This window comes from Aquila chrysaetos, chromosome 25 (genome assembly GCF_900496995.4).
Source record: "Aquila chrysaetos chrysaetos chromosome 25, bAquChr1.4, whole genome shotgun sequence".
Lineage (NCBI taxonomy): Eukaryota > Metazoa > Chordata > Aves > Accipitriformes > Accipitridae > Aquila > Aquila chrysaetos.
The window spans coordinates 3,177,504-3,190,977 of record NC_044028.1 but is presented as its reverse complement, the minus strand read 5'-3'; the positions used below and the strand labels follow the sequence as shown (position 1 = coordinate 3,190,977).

The window sequence follows — 13,474 nt, the reverse complement described above, 5'->3', positions numbered from 1 at the left end:
GCAGGGATATATTTATCAAGTTTTCCTTAGAATTTTTGCAGAGCTTGGTGGCATTCTCTGCACAGATTTTTTTCCTGTATTTTTTCAGTCAGCCGACATATGGCTGGAGGATTAGATCACTGTAAAGCACCGTTGTTTGTGACCTATTTGTTAATGCGGGGCTGGGGTCAGCGAGAAGAGACGAATGTACTTGTCATTGTTCAGTGCTTTTCAAGTGCTGTTCCTGTTGTCACTCACACCGTGGCCAGACATTTGGAACAAACTCATTAGCTAATTAGTGGTGTGCTCAACCCCACGTGGCGGTAGTCGCTGTGTGGGCGATATTCACATTATGGCTGTGGAACAGGCCCTCCTGTGGCTTCCTGGCAGCCGCTCTTCGCTAGGTTAGTTGGGAGGGCAGCCGTGGCTGGGCAGAGCCCGGGAAAGCTGCGGCTGCCTTGTCTTTGCTGGGAGAGTCTCTTGCATACCAGCCATCGCACTGCAGCACTGCTCGTTATCCTCCTGCTCCTTGCCATGCAACAGCCCCTCTACTCCCACTCGATGGAGTCACTGCTGCCATCTGCTTTCTCCACGCAGACTGCTCTGCTGCTGGTGCAGCAACCAGGGAGGTGCCATGGCTATCGGCTTCTGATGCCAAACTCATTTTGCAAATAATGGCCTTGAACTCTGGCTCTGCCAACACAGCTGAAGTGGTGTGGGCTGGGAACAATTTGATAGAGTGGCTCAGGTCAACATCCAAGGTGTGGTACAGTCTGCTCGAAAGAGGGATGGGGCAGTGCTGGGATGGAAAGTTTTCTACATTAGCTCCTGAGTTTAAAATCACAGGACAAATTGCAGTGACCTCCTGTTGCTTGTACGAAACAAGGGCCATAGATCCACTGCCACGTGTCCCCTCTCACTGTGGATGTCCTCAGGGGACCACCAGAAGGGATGGCCCCTTTGCAGCCTGGGCAAATCTCTGCTGGCGCAGCTGTATCAGTTGGGTACCTGACCAGTGTAGCAGGAACACTGAGATTTACAGCATTAACATGGGTGTAATTAAAAAAAAGTGTAATTTTACTTGGCTGGCTTGTTTTGCTTGCACTAAGTGGCTTGATCTGGTTGATAGAAAATACGGTTTTGTTGATACAGGCATGCCAGCTGTAGGAGCCCTTTGCTGGGTTTGTTGATTCGTACATTTATGCCGTAGACAGAGACACCTGGGATGGAGCTGGGAAAGGAGAGGAATCCGCCTCCTGCTTGGAAGAGTTGTATGCCCAGACCTGGAAGGAAGGCAGGCAGGAGAGAAAGCAGCAGGAACAATCTTGTTCTTCCCATTTTATTTTAACCAAGAGCTTTCTTCTTGTTCTTTAGAGCTGTCAGCACCTAATCATTAGGATTAATGAATGCACACAGAAACATTAGGTTTCCATCATTGCTGTTTTCTTCTAAAGAAGAAAAGAGGGAAGTATCCTTTCAGCTCCTGCTGATAGTGTCAGATGCATGCTGATCCTTTATTTTTTTTCACCCAGAATTTAATTCTGCCTAGCTCTCCTAGCTCAAGGTTAACAGCTAAGCCAGCATCGTAGCTAGCTGCAGAAGACTTGGCTTTCCAGCTACCAGATGGTATTCAAAGCATTTGAACTTGAAGCATTTCTAAACAAGTTGCTTTTAATGCAGCTTACTTGGTGTTTCACTGCAGTCCCTGTTCTTCTGTATTTAAACCTTGATCCAACTCCTATTGAGGTCAGCGGGAATTTTGCTACAGACTCCATGGGAGAAAGGGCTGGTCCGTAAGTTTGCAGCGCTCAGCCTGACCTTCCTTTCACTTGAAAAGCAATACCTTATAAACTGGATTTTGCTCTGAGTTTCCTTTGTTTTGTTATGCTTTAGTAAGGCAGGATTCCTCAAGAATTTGGGTTTTAAATGACCAGTAGCACTACCCGGAGCCAGCTGTAATGCGAGCAGAGTCCTGCGAGCCAGCTTCTCCCCTGACCTGCACCAACCCAGACCGTGTCCCCAATGGCCACGTCCCGTTTCCTTGAATTGTCTCACGGTTTTACGATAGGAACAAATATATTCAGGGAGAACTACAATGAGACCACTAACCTCCTCCAACCTGTGATCCCGGACACAGGTTTAGTCATTATCCCCAGAGGGGAAGGACGTGTGCTCCAACCCACCCAGACTGCCCGGCTCCTCCAGTTCATGCCTGCGTGCCTCTGCCGAGCTCCCCTTCTGATCACCAAGCGTGGCCACCAGAAAGCTCCCTCCCACCATCCCGAAGCATCCCCTGATCCATAAATCCCGTTATTTTGTATCGGTGTCTTCGGCGGGAGGGGGAAAAGGTGCAGTAACTGCATCGCCTGAAGCGATGGGAGCTGCTTCTGGGCCTGGTGACCCACCTGGGGCCCTGTTGTGTTTTTTTTTGGGGGGGGGATCCCCTCTCCTGCCCTGAACTCCATTTCCCCTTGGAGATGTGAGTGAGGAGGGGGCTCCCCTCGCCTTCCCAAGCGGTTTTTTCTCCTCAGACGCAGCAACGGGCCCAAGCAGGAGCCGGGCCCTCTCCTCAGACCCTGCCCGGCGGTTGATCCTGCCTTATCCCACGCCGCGGGGGCGGTAGGCCTGGCTGTGAGGAGACCCGGCAGGGGCCCGCCATGGCCGGCGAAGACCTTAACCGGCGGCGGGTGAGGAGGGCGGGCAGCGGCGGCGGGGACCGGCAGCGCTCCCCGGGCGGAGGCCGCCGCCGGCCCCGCGTCCCGCCCTTCGCTTCGCTTCGCCGCGCCCGCGGCGGGGACGCGCCTCGGGGACGCGCGCGCGGCCGCCGGTTCCGCCTCCTCCGCCACCTCCCTCCCCCCCCCCCCCCCTCCCCTCCCCGGCCGCCGCCATGTTGGATGGTGCGTGTGGGTGTCAAACCCAGCCAGAGGCGGCGGCGGCGGCCGGGTACCGGGACATCCCCCTCCGCGTCTCCCGCGGTCCTTTCCCCGCTCCTCCCGCACCCTCCGCCAGGTCAGTCCGGGAACCGCGGGGTGCTCGGGTGCCGGGAGGGGGAACGGACGGACGGACGGACGGACGGTGGCGGCGGCGGCGGAAGAGCCTCCCTCCGCCTTTCCCCTCAGCGGCGGGGGTGCGGGGTGGGAGCGGGAAGGGGGCCCCCCGGGGCTCCGGGCCTTCCCGCGGGGAGGGAGCGGGCCTCGCCGACCGGCTGCGAGGCGGGGAGGGTGGCTGATGGGTCGGGGCGGGGGGCCCCGGGGACGGACGGACGGACAGACGGACGGACGGCGGGGCAGCCCCGGCGGGGGGCCGGGGTGGCCTTTGTTGTCTCCGTTGGGTGGGCAGCAACAGTTACTGCCCATCATGGCAGCCCGGCGGCGGGGCCGCGAGAGCAGGGAGCGCGCCTCCGGGACCCGCCGGGTCGGTGCTGCCGGGGGCGGGCGGGGAGGGACGACGACGACGACGGACACGGACAGACACGATCGCCCCGGCCCTTCGCCTCTCGGGCTGCGGGCCGGCAGCTGCCGGAAGGGTTTTCACCGCCGGCTGAAAGTTTAGGCCTGGTTTCCCGTGCCGGCCGAGTCCCTGGAAGCCACCTGGGCCGGGGCTGCGGGGGATGGCGGCAGCCTGGCCCGGCGGGAGGGGGGGCTCCCCGGCGGCGGGTCCGTGGCGGGGGCGTTTGGTTCGCGGTGTCCGTCACCTCGGCTCTGCGTTGTGAGCCTTAATTGTGGCGGTGTGGGATTTATTTTTTATTTTTTGGGGGTCATGCAGTCGGTTTGGAAGACGTGTAGTAGTGGCTTTAATTATTTTTTTTAAATGTTTATTTTTTCATATATATTGTTTTTCAATCTTTACCTGCAGTACCTTTGCTGCTACAGATTGGGCCTGGGTAGTCAGTGTGCTGCGTTATATGAAGCATTATTGTTGTGGTGAAGTGTATTGAAACAAGAATTATCGCAGGCTACCCACAATGGAAGTTTCCTATTTTAAAGCCGTAAGGCATATTGATAATGTTTGGTCTCGGTTTTATTTGGCCAAGAGGTATGTAATGCTTCCCACCCCCACCCCCCCACCCCCCTTAAGTATTGGTATCATCACTGATCTGATAAGCTAAGTTACATTTAAAATTTACACGAATTGGACATGTTTCTTTTTCTTAATCTACAAAGAAAATATCCTGAATTATACACACAGACATAAATTTTCAACAGGAGGCCTAAAATACTCATTCAGGTTGTTAAGGTGTGTTGTGGATCTTACGGACTGTAGAGGCTGACTTTAGGAGTTCAAAATGCAAATCAGGCCACAAGATGAAGTTTTATTATTCTCTCCACTTAAATACATGTTTTATGGTAATGTGGAACTCTTGCATAATTCCAGTGTGTTGCTGTGTTTTGTGTGAGACAAGGTCATAGCAAATTGGATTGTTAGGATGTAAAATATGGGATGTTAGAATGATTTTTGATTAAAAATATAAATATATTGTAATGGTATCTTTAGCAAAATACAGCCTATTTAGGAAGTACTTCTAAACATGTTTGTCTTGGCTGATTCTCAGATACAGTATTTTTTTAACAAACTCGTATATAGTGTTTTATTGTGAAGAATCAAAACTTCTGATAAATTTTCTTTTATTAACTTGAAGTAATGGTAAACTAGCTAGCTAGAATTTCAAAGATTATCTTCCATATATTAAATATTTAACTATGTTATCAAAAATTATCAAGTACAAATTAACCATGAGTATGCATTCCTGAAGATGAATTCTGATAAGGCCAGATTGACTGCAAGTTATACTTCAGGAAGTTTGACTTACGCATGCTGATTGTAACTTCCTTGATGCCATAAAGTAACTATGCGACATCATTCCAGCATGACGACGGTTCTCCTACGCGGTAGCTTGACTTTTACATGTACTGAAAAATGAAAATTAATATTTGCCTTTCAGAAATGAAATAGAATGAGATACTAACAGGATGGACCTCTCTCTTTAGAAAAAACAATTGACCTGTTCCCTAGGTTGAGCTAAGTAGCGTTGGATAATATTTGGGCAAGAAAAGTCCTATCTGCGAGTTACTTGGTGGTCCTGTCCTAATAGGAGAAGAGATATCCGAGACCTGGCTGTCGAGTAGCCTCGATGGTAATGTTCATGTTGTTTTTCACGTCCATTATTCCTACAGTCATTTTTAATGAATAGTTGACAAACATCTGATGTCCAGTGCAAGCAGTGCTGTATAATGCAATGAGCATAAATGAATTCAGCTTGTACTGACCGCATCATTATTTACATAACTGGTTAATCATGCTAATTTTGTTCCAGCTGTCAGCCGTTTGATTGCTTTAAAACTTGGAGCTTTTAAGAAGCCTCAGATCTTGGGTCACTGCTGTGAAATGCCAAAGGCCTGATTTGTTACTTCATAAAAATGCTGATACTCTTTCTTGATACAGAAATTGGTGTTTTGTTTTTGTGGTGGTTTTTTTTTTTTTTTCTGGTGAGAAATCATTAAATGATAGTCTGTTTTAGGAGAAATATATTACAGAGTAGTTATGATATTCATGATCTTGCATTTCTTAGGTCTCATATGTAGGATGGGGTAATGGCTACTGGGTTTGCCTGGTCTAGAAGAATATAAGTTACTCTAAAATCTTTATTTAATGACTGGTACTCAGGAAGCAACTTTCCAGTCTTTCACTGCCATATTTGCAAAGTGCTAAATTGTCTCTTGGGATCTTGCTAATAGAAAATGAAAGGTGCCTGCTTTGTATGAATGTCTGTAATGTTCTTTTTCCACTTTGCCTTGCTCTGATCTGTGCAGGGAAAGTATCGAAATGTACTAGCATCCTGCTGTCTAAGTGCTTCAAAGAACAGCAGGTTTTTTTGTGTATTTCAGTAGCCTGGCTGCTCATTAAGAAGGCATGAGACACCGTGGAGAACAACATGTATGCTGTCCTCTAGAATAAAACCTGCTAGGTCTAATTGTAGGTCTGCTAGCATTGGTATACTTCAGTTTGGTTACATACCGGTGTGTGCTGAATAGCAGACCATAACAAGTCCCAGAATTAGTCAGTTTAGGTGGCTGTTACAGGATTACTTTCCTGTTCTGTGCGAGGGGGGAAGTTTAGAATGTTTGTATGTCAGAATAAGTGAATTCAGAGACCATAAGCTTCAGCATGAATCTAGAACTAGGTGGTCGTTGCAGCTGAGCCTCTCGGTGAGTGGTGCAGGAGGTAGAAAGCTACAGAAAAGCTGGTATTGCTTATTTATCGTTTTGCAAATAACATTTTGTCTTTGGTTTTCAAATTTGGAATTTGATTGATTTTATGACAATGCTCCAGACTATTGATAAAAGGCAAAATAGTTGGATCAAACAGTTCGAAGGTGTGTTTTGTAGGTAACTAACTAGAGGTTGTAGGCAGTTTTTAAGGAGAGAGTAGCTTAAACTACTGAGATTGAGTTCCTTCAAACTGTAGTATACATGTTCAGAGTTACCACAAGAAGTGAAATGCATGTAAGTATCTGATAGTGGAGTTTGTATGAGTGATTACACTAATGAGAAAATTAGTATAGAAGTATTGTGTGTTTTCTAGTTGCAATGTCACTGGCAACTGGAGATGTTTACCAGAATTTGGTTTGTAATTTGCTGTTGTGCATTTTTATATGGAAATACTACTTTGAATCACTGTGTTTAGTGAAATGCTTTTCTTCTGTATAGATAATTTTTAGCTCAATTCTTTTGGTATTGTTACAGAAATTGAGCTTAAAAATTGATCTCGGAACCAATGCCCTGTACTGCCTTAATAGCGTGTATATCTCTTTTCATGTCACCCAGGGCTGTTAACATAAATGCCTCTAACTAGTGCCTTGAGCTTGCGTTGAAGGTCAGACTTGGTCTGTTCACACTGCCTATGCCTTGGCTTGCACACTGACTTGAAAAAGCCAGCTCTTTCCAGGTGGGGAAACATGAGTACAGAGCAGGGGAGAGCTCAGGCACGAACAGGTCCCCACTGGCAGTGTGAGTGCAGCTGGCTCTAGCAGTATGACTGGGTAAAACCAGTCCCAGCCCAGAGCTGGATACATCTCTGCCTTGGAGGCTCCCCTTATCTAAGTTTTATGGTGGAGGTGGCTGGGTAAAGTTTTAAAGAATCCCAAACACCATATGTTTTGTTGTCCTGATGCATACAATTTATTTTCAAGTAATAATTCTCCTTCCATTGTTAGGAGTACAGCTCCCTGAGCTGCTTAAAGTAATTAGTTGAAATTTTTGCATGAGACCTCTGCAGTTTTCTTCCACATTGTTGACTGTTCCTGTCTTTCCTCCAAGTGCTGTTTTATTAATGTTGTCTACAGTTGCTGAGTCTTCTGTCATGTAACTGTATAATAGATAGTAAATGTGCAAGGCAAGAGAAGTAGAATAGTTTTGGAGGGTGACCGGGGCAGGAGAACGCTTGCATGCATTCTGCTTCTGTAGACACGGTACAAACCTGTCGTTTAGTCTTCTCTCTATCTCCTCCTACTTTCTTGCCCTCGTAATTACCTTGTACTTTGCACATGTATACAGCTGGTTTAGTGCTTATTTGAATAGCAGTCCTGGTTCCTCTCTCTGGTCGGATCATATACCTGTTTCCTATGGCACGGGTTTGATCACCTTTAGACCCAACGTTTTGGTGGATGTTCTTTTTCAATGGAAATTTGTGTTCTTATCCCTTACAGTAAAATATTAATCTGTGAATCATTTGCTCTCTTATGCTTATAGTGCAGCACTCAATGAACAATACTTTTACAAATTAAGTAATAATTTTTTTTTTGAAAGTTCAAAGCTGCTTATTAGTTTAAAAACATGCCAGATACCTTACCTGGAGAAGTTTTATGTCTGTCCTTCAAGATAGAAGACTTGCTTGCCTTTTTTGTTTTTCAGTGTAGCAGTAGTTATGGTCAATTTTTGGGCCTGTCCTTCTAGAAGTGACTACTTAAAGATAGAGGGTGGAGTCTGGGGGCCATGGCTAAAGTGCCACATCTGTTTCTCTAGAGAAATTAAACAGCCAGACATTGATTTAATCTCCCTGCAGTATAACCTTATATAGAATCTTTCCTGCAGTTTTGAAGATGTCACTTACATAATGTAATGTCTTCTACTATCAAACTAGTAGTTTTCATTATTTAAAAGCAGAAACTCAAGCAGAGCGAGCTCTGTACTTCTGTTCGTTGGGTCTGTTCTCTTTGGTTGAGTTTTGCCACCGAGAAATGCTACAATATACGTTGTACTCATGCTAGTTAAAAATGTCAGCATGGGCGACAAAGGTGCTAATGATATTAGGGATGTTCTTTTACATTTTTTTCTTTACTTGCTTTGAAATCACATTAATTTTTAGACTTAATATCAATTTAGTAGTTTCTGAACCTTTACAAGGGCAATGGTCTTTTCATAGCTTTGCTAGAACAAAGACATTTTAAGAATCTTAATAGAGAATCGTATAATCTTATTACAACTGCTCCTGACTGTTTAAATCACTTCCTTGTACTTAAATAACAATCTGTCACCAGCTATTTCTTGATTGTAGTTTTTGTCAGATGCAATTTATCCCCCTCCGTGTTTTTGTTACCATTTTTTTTTTCCTGATTGTGCAACCCTTAGGTTGGCAAGCAATTTCTTTCTCAAACAGTTCTTCTGACTTCATTGGGACTAATCGCATGAGTAATGGCGCACTGGTGTAAGGGTTGTACAGTTCACAAATAAGACCTCTGTTTGTAGGACCTCGTGGACAAACCCCACTAAAATAACTGATATATACAGTTCTTATATTGCTTAGGGAAAGGCAAAACAAAGTATTTTTAAAGGTAACTTCCTCCCCTGAGATGCAGGCATGAAAGACTCCCTCAAACGTGTTTCCTTGCAGGTAGGGAATCTGTTCTCACGTGGCTACTTGTGTGTTGCTAACTGGGTGAACAGGCCCCAAGCAACATTTTAGTTTTGTCATTCTCATGTTTTTTATTTATTTTTTTCTTTTGCTAGTGAGGATTTCTTCAGCCAAATCTGTTCACCCAATTGCTGCTGCAGCTGTCTTTCTACTGACTTTCAGCAGTGTTTGGACAGGGATGAAGCTTGTGACAACAGCAGTAAGGCATAGGTGTTTGATCTAACGCTATGAAATCAGCCAAAATTTAAGATCGTTAATTGATACTTACCCTTCAGTTCTAAATAGAACTATTTTAACATGCCTGCCTCTTCTCTGATGAATGGTCAAGCAGAATGTACTCTGTCATGTGGTATATGTAAAGGAAAGCTCTTCAATTATTATTTTAAAAACAGAACTTTAATGTTTTTAATTATTCAGTTAGCTAATTAATCAGTGAAACACCCTACCATTTTGTGACATTGCTGGAATGTGACTAGTAATGTCTGTTTAGAGAGAGATCTGAATTGTGCATTACCAGCAGTATTCAGATTCGGGGAAGACCTGGTGAATCTTTAAAATCCCCCTGCCCAGGTATTTCACCATTTGATAAAAACCTCTTTCTATAATGACCATTTGAAAGTGTAAGACTCGTATCTGTTCTGTTATCTAATGAAATATTTGCCTTCTGAGCCCATACTGGCTTATTGCATGGTTTTGCGATTGCTTCTTGTAATACTATGCTTCTTGCAGTGATTTTTTTTTTTTTTTTTTAAATTTTTTTTAAGGGCTTGGAATGCTTATTACTGATGAGGAGTGTTACTATGTTTTTGCTGCTGTTGTTGAGCAGAGTTCATTAAGTTAAGCTTTGTCTACCAGTTTAGGAGAGTGTTTCTCAGAAAGTAAAGATAATGCCTCTGTTGGAATATTTTTAGATAAATAGCATAGGTGACACCAAGTACTTTTCTTAGAAGCGTGCAAATGCAGATCAGAAATCAATATTTAGTATTGTAATTGTAGTTTTTGAGACTCTCTACCACTTTCTGTGTATATTTTTAAAGCAGAAATTTCTACATGCTACTCAGAAGAACAGGAAGACTGTCATTGCACCAGACTGTAATTACACAGCCCATGTTTTTTGCACTTTTTCAGCAAAGCAACTGCTTTCTGAAGATTTTAAAAGATTGGTACCTGGGTGACTCCTTTGAAAGATATTTGTGTTTATATGTTTACTGATTCTCTTGGGAAGATTTAATAAGGAAGTAAAATACAAGGATGTTTATAATTGCTTTTAGTTAGCTTTCAGAATTCTTAAATTTTAGAGGAGCTGGAGTATAAAAGCTTGTGTGGCAGCAAAGTCAGTTTTAAACTGGTTTATTGCAGAGAAGCACTGAGGTATATCATCAAAGGATGCAAGGGTTTTTTTAGTCTGCAAAACTGCTTAAGTGTTGCATTTGAAATTTACAAATCGCTGACCCCTTTGTGAAACACTGAGACAGACTGAAATGTCTGGCTTTTTTTTACGTTTGACTACCTAGTGAATAATCTCCTTTTGCCTACCCTGCTAGTTTAAGCACACTGAATAATTGACATTTTGGTGTCTATCTGCCAACTAATAGTGTCCACATGTATTTAATTTCACAATAATACGAACACAGGATGCCTCCAAGAGAGTATTTACATCGGCTTTAAAAGAACACATATAACTGAAGGTGTATAATACTGGGGAGTGCACTGCATGGTGGGAACTCTCTGCTTACATTGCAGGCTGCTGAAATGTTGAAGAGGTGAAAAACAGCAGGATAGTTTTGTAGGTTGTCTTCATTATACTGTTTTTAATATGCTTTATGAGGGGTTTTCTGTTCTGCAGTTTATGGTCTAGATCAAGCGACGTATGTAAGCACGTACTTCACTTTGAACGTGGGAGAGATCTGTTGATCTGGGACTGGTCATTGACTTACAGTCGATGCAGAACGCGGCACGTCGTTTTTTAATACTGTTAGCTTTCCAGGTGTAAATGCAAGAAACATGCTCGAACATCCTGAATGCAGAAATATTTTTGTTATGTATGTGCTGGCACAAAATTGTGTCTGAATGCCTTGGGACAGAGCCAGATTGTTAATTTTTTTTTTTTTTTTTTTTTTTTGGTCAGTTTGGATAGTGTATATAATACTATAGTGCCTTTTCCTGTCCCTGGAAATACTGATTTTTAGTTTTATCTTAAGAAGGGATTTCTTTTTCCTATTCAGAAGAAGAATAAACTTTAAAGGAGGCATAAAGTCTTTGCTGTTTTTTTTCTTTTCTTTTCTTTTTTTTAAGTTTATGCTTTTAGAAAGGCCTGAAGTATGCCATCGAAACTTACTTTGTCTCTTTTGTCTCACAAATTTCAAAGTTTTTAGAAATGGAGCCGTGGAAGTTGGGTAGGGGTCTTGGGGTAGTGAGAGTGAGAAGGGGAGAAACGTGCGAGTGTGAGTTGCCTTGGTATTCGCACAGTGCGTTCACAGCAGAACTTTACCACGTATCAGAAGTGGTAAATTATGTGCGTAGGTCTATGTACATGCATGTATATATAAACTGGAGCTTTAGCTGATCAAATGTGTAATGGTAATGCTATTGGTACAGGCAAAGCTTTACAATTAAAACCACACTGAGTGCCTATCAAACGTGTGAAACCGATGTGTCTTTCAGTGCCACGAGGCTTGTGCTTCCATCAAGCTCAACTAGTCTTTTGTCAAAACTCCTATTTTAACTATTTTAATAAAATATGGTGACTTTTGCATTTTCTCCTTTCATGAGAAACCAGAGTAAAAGAGAATTAAGCCTCGCCTGCTGCTTACATGCTAAACAGATGCAAATAAGCACCCACTCCCGGTTGCATCCTCTCTCCTCATGGGTTTCTACATTGTTTTGATTAAAGTGGTTCTATTGCCAACTCCCAGCCCCGAGGGCAGGTGAGGGGAAAAAAATCCCTGATTACAGCTCAGTGATTAGCATATCTTTTTGAGTTTGTAATGTCATCATTTCACAGAAAGCAAAGTTCCAGGAGCTTCACAGAGTATAGGGTTGTCAGAAAGGCAAACATCAAAGTGGAAAGAAAAGAGGAGTTTATTTAAAATATAGTAGAAAGACTTAAAACATTCATGCTAACCTATGAGAGCTATTAAAAATTAAAAAAAGCCTTTGAAGCTAAGCATTAAAGATTTAATAGTATTAATTGAATTAAGCCGTGGGAGTTAAGGATATGTAGACACATGTGTAAGTGTATGTACTCTAAGACATTATCTATATTAAGGAAGCTAAGGTATTGAGAGTTGAATTAATTGTACTTGGTTTATAAAGGCTACCTTAACAAAAACCTTTTTATTCTTGGACTTAATTAGAGTAGATACCATTACAACTGAAAGTGTAAACAGAAGTGCGGTGTGCTTACTATCATTTTTAAAACTGCAGTGAAGCAGAGAAGACCAGACTTGGCAAACCCGAACAAGGCAAAACAAGCAAAGTAGTTTCTAATCTACAATTTAAGGATAATTTTGTTTGTTTATATTAAGTCTGATTTTTGTTTTATTTTAAAGAATAAATACCTTTTCCTTTTGCTGTTATGAGAACAATAACTTAATACCATTGTACTACATAATAAGGTTTCTTCCCTCCCCTTTTACCCCATGATACTATGCCTGTAGTTCCAGCCACAGGTGTGGGCTTTTTTTGGTAGCCACACTTTCATGCATGCTAGTTCATAGTGTGTTTTCTCTTAAGACTGATTAATTTTGGTAGCTTTTAGCTCTTCTTATGTTTAGAACTTGTCACTGTTAGGAAAACTTCTTGCTGGAGGAAGAAGGTGGTCCCTCCATAGCTTTGTAAATAGATAACAAAGAATCAGAGTCAAGTGTATGACACTAACAGTTGCAGTAGCCTGGTGTTGAGGGAACAATGGGGGTGGTGGTGCTGTTTTTTTTGTGTTTTTTTTGTTGTCTTTTTTTTTTAATTTGCAAATTGAAAACTCAATTTAAGACTTAACGTATTTGACCTGGACGTTAACAAGCAGCGAAAAGCCAGGTCCTTATGTTTGCAGAAAAATGAGCAATGAAAGCTTCTTGCAAGTGTGCAGGTGGCTTGGCAAAGGAAGCTGATGTCCAGAGGGGAGCAACATCAGACAGGATTTGATTGGCGTGGAAATACTGGTGTGTAGAGACACTACCAGCCTTGTCAAGACGGATAACAAAATTGAGGGTGATCTTAATACATTCATTTTTCCTCCTTCAGGAAGATGGTTGCTGACAGTGTAAGGCGGGTTGTTTGAGCTCTTCTTGCTGCAAATGTAGTTCCTAAATGATTCAGCATGATACTGAATACCCACGCATTTTAGCAATATTGATGAATTCATTACCCGTCTATTAGCTGATGGATGTTAATGGGCTAGAATTTCTTCCGTGCATTTGGACTAGGTGGAATGCTCTTGAAAAAATATCAGAGAATGGAGTGGGTGAGTTTAAGTCACTTTCTTGTTCTGTTTATAAATCTAAAGAGAGAGAATGTTTTTAATGACTTGCATTGGAACGGTGGTTAAAAGAATAATCAACAGTGCAGTGATACCAGGCAGCTATGG

At 43.0% G+C, this 13,474-nt stretch overlaps 1 protein-coding gene across 7 annotated transcripts in view; it reads left to right on the top strand.

Moving 5' to 3' along the window:
* Positions 1 to 2,837: 2,837 nt before the first annotated feature.
* EPN2 (epsin 2) overlaps positions 2,838 to 13,474 on the top strand; it is a 47,337-nt gene continuing 36,700 nt past the window's right edge. For 4 of the 7 annotated variants that reach the window (XM_030001716.1, XM_030001715.1, XM_030001709.1 and 1 more), the window contains exon 1: positions 2,838 to 2,988. The gene's annotated coding sequence lies outside the window, so the exon portion shown is untranslated. Of the gene's footprint in view, positions 2,989 to 3,834; positions 4,015 to 4,960; positions 5,114 to 13,474 lie in introns of those variants that run through there. The other 3 variants (XM_030001711.1, XM_030001712.1, XM_030001710.2) reach the window with 3 other exon arrangements.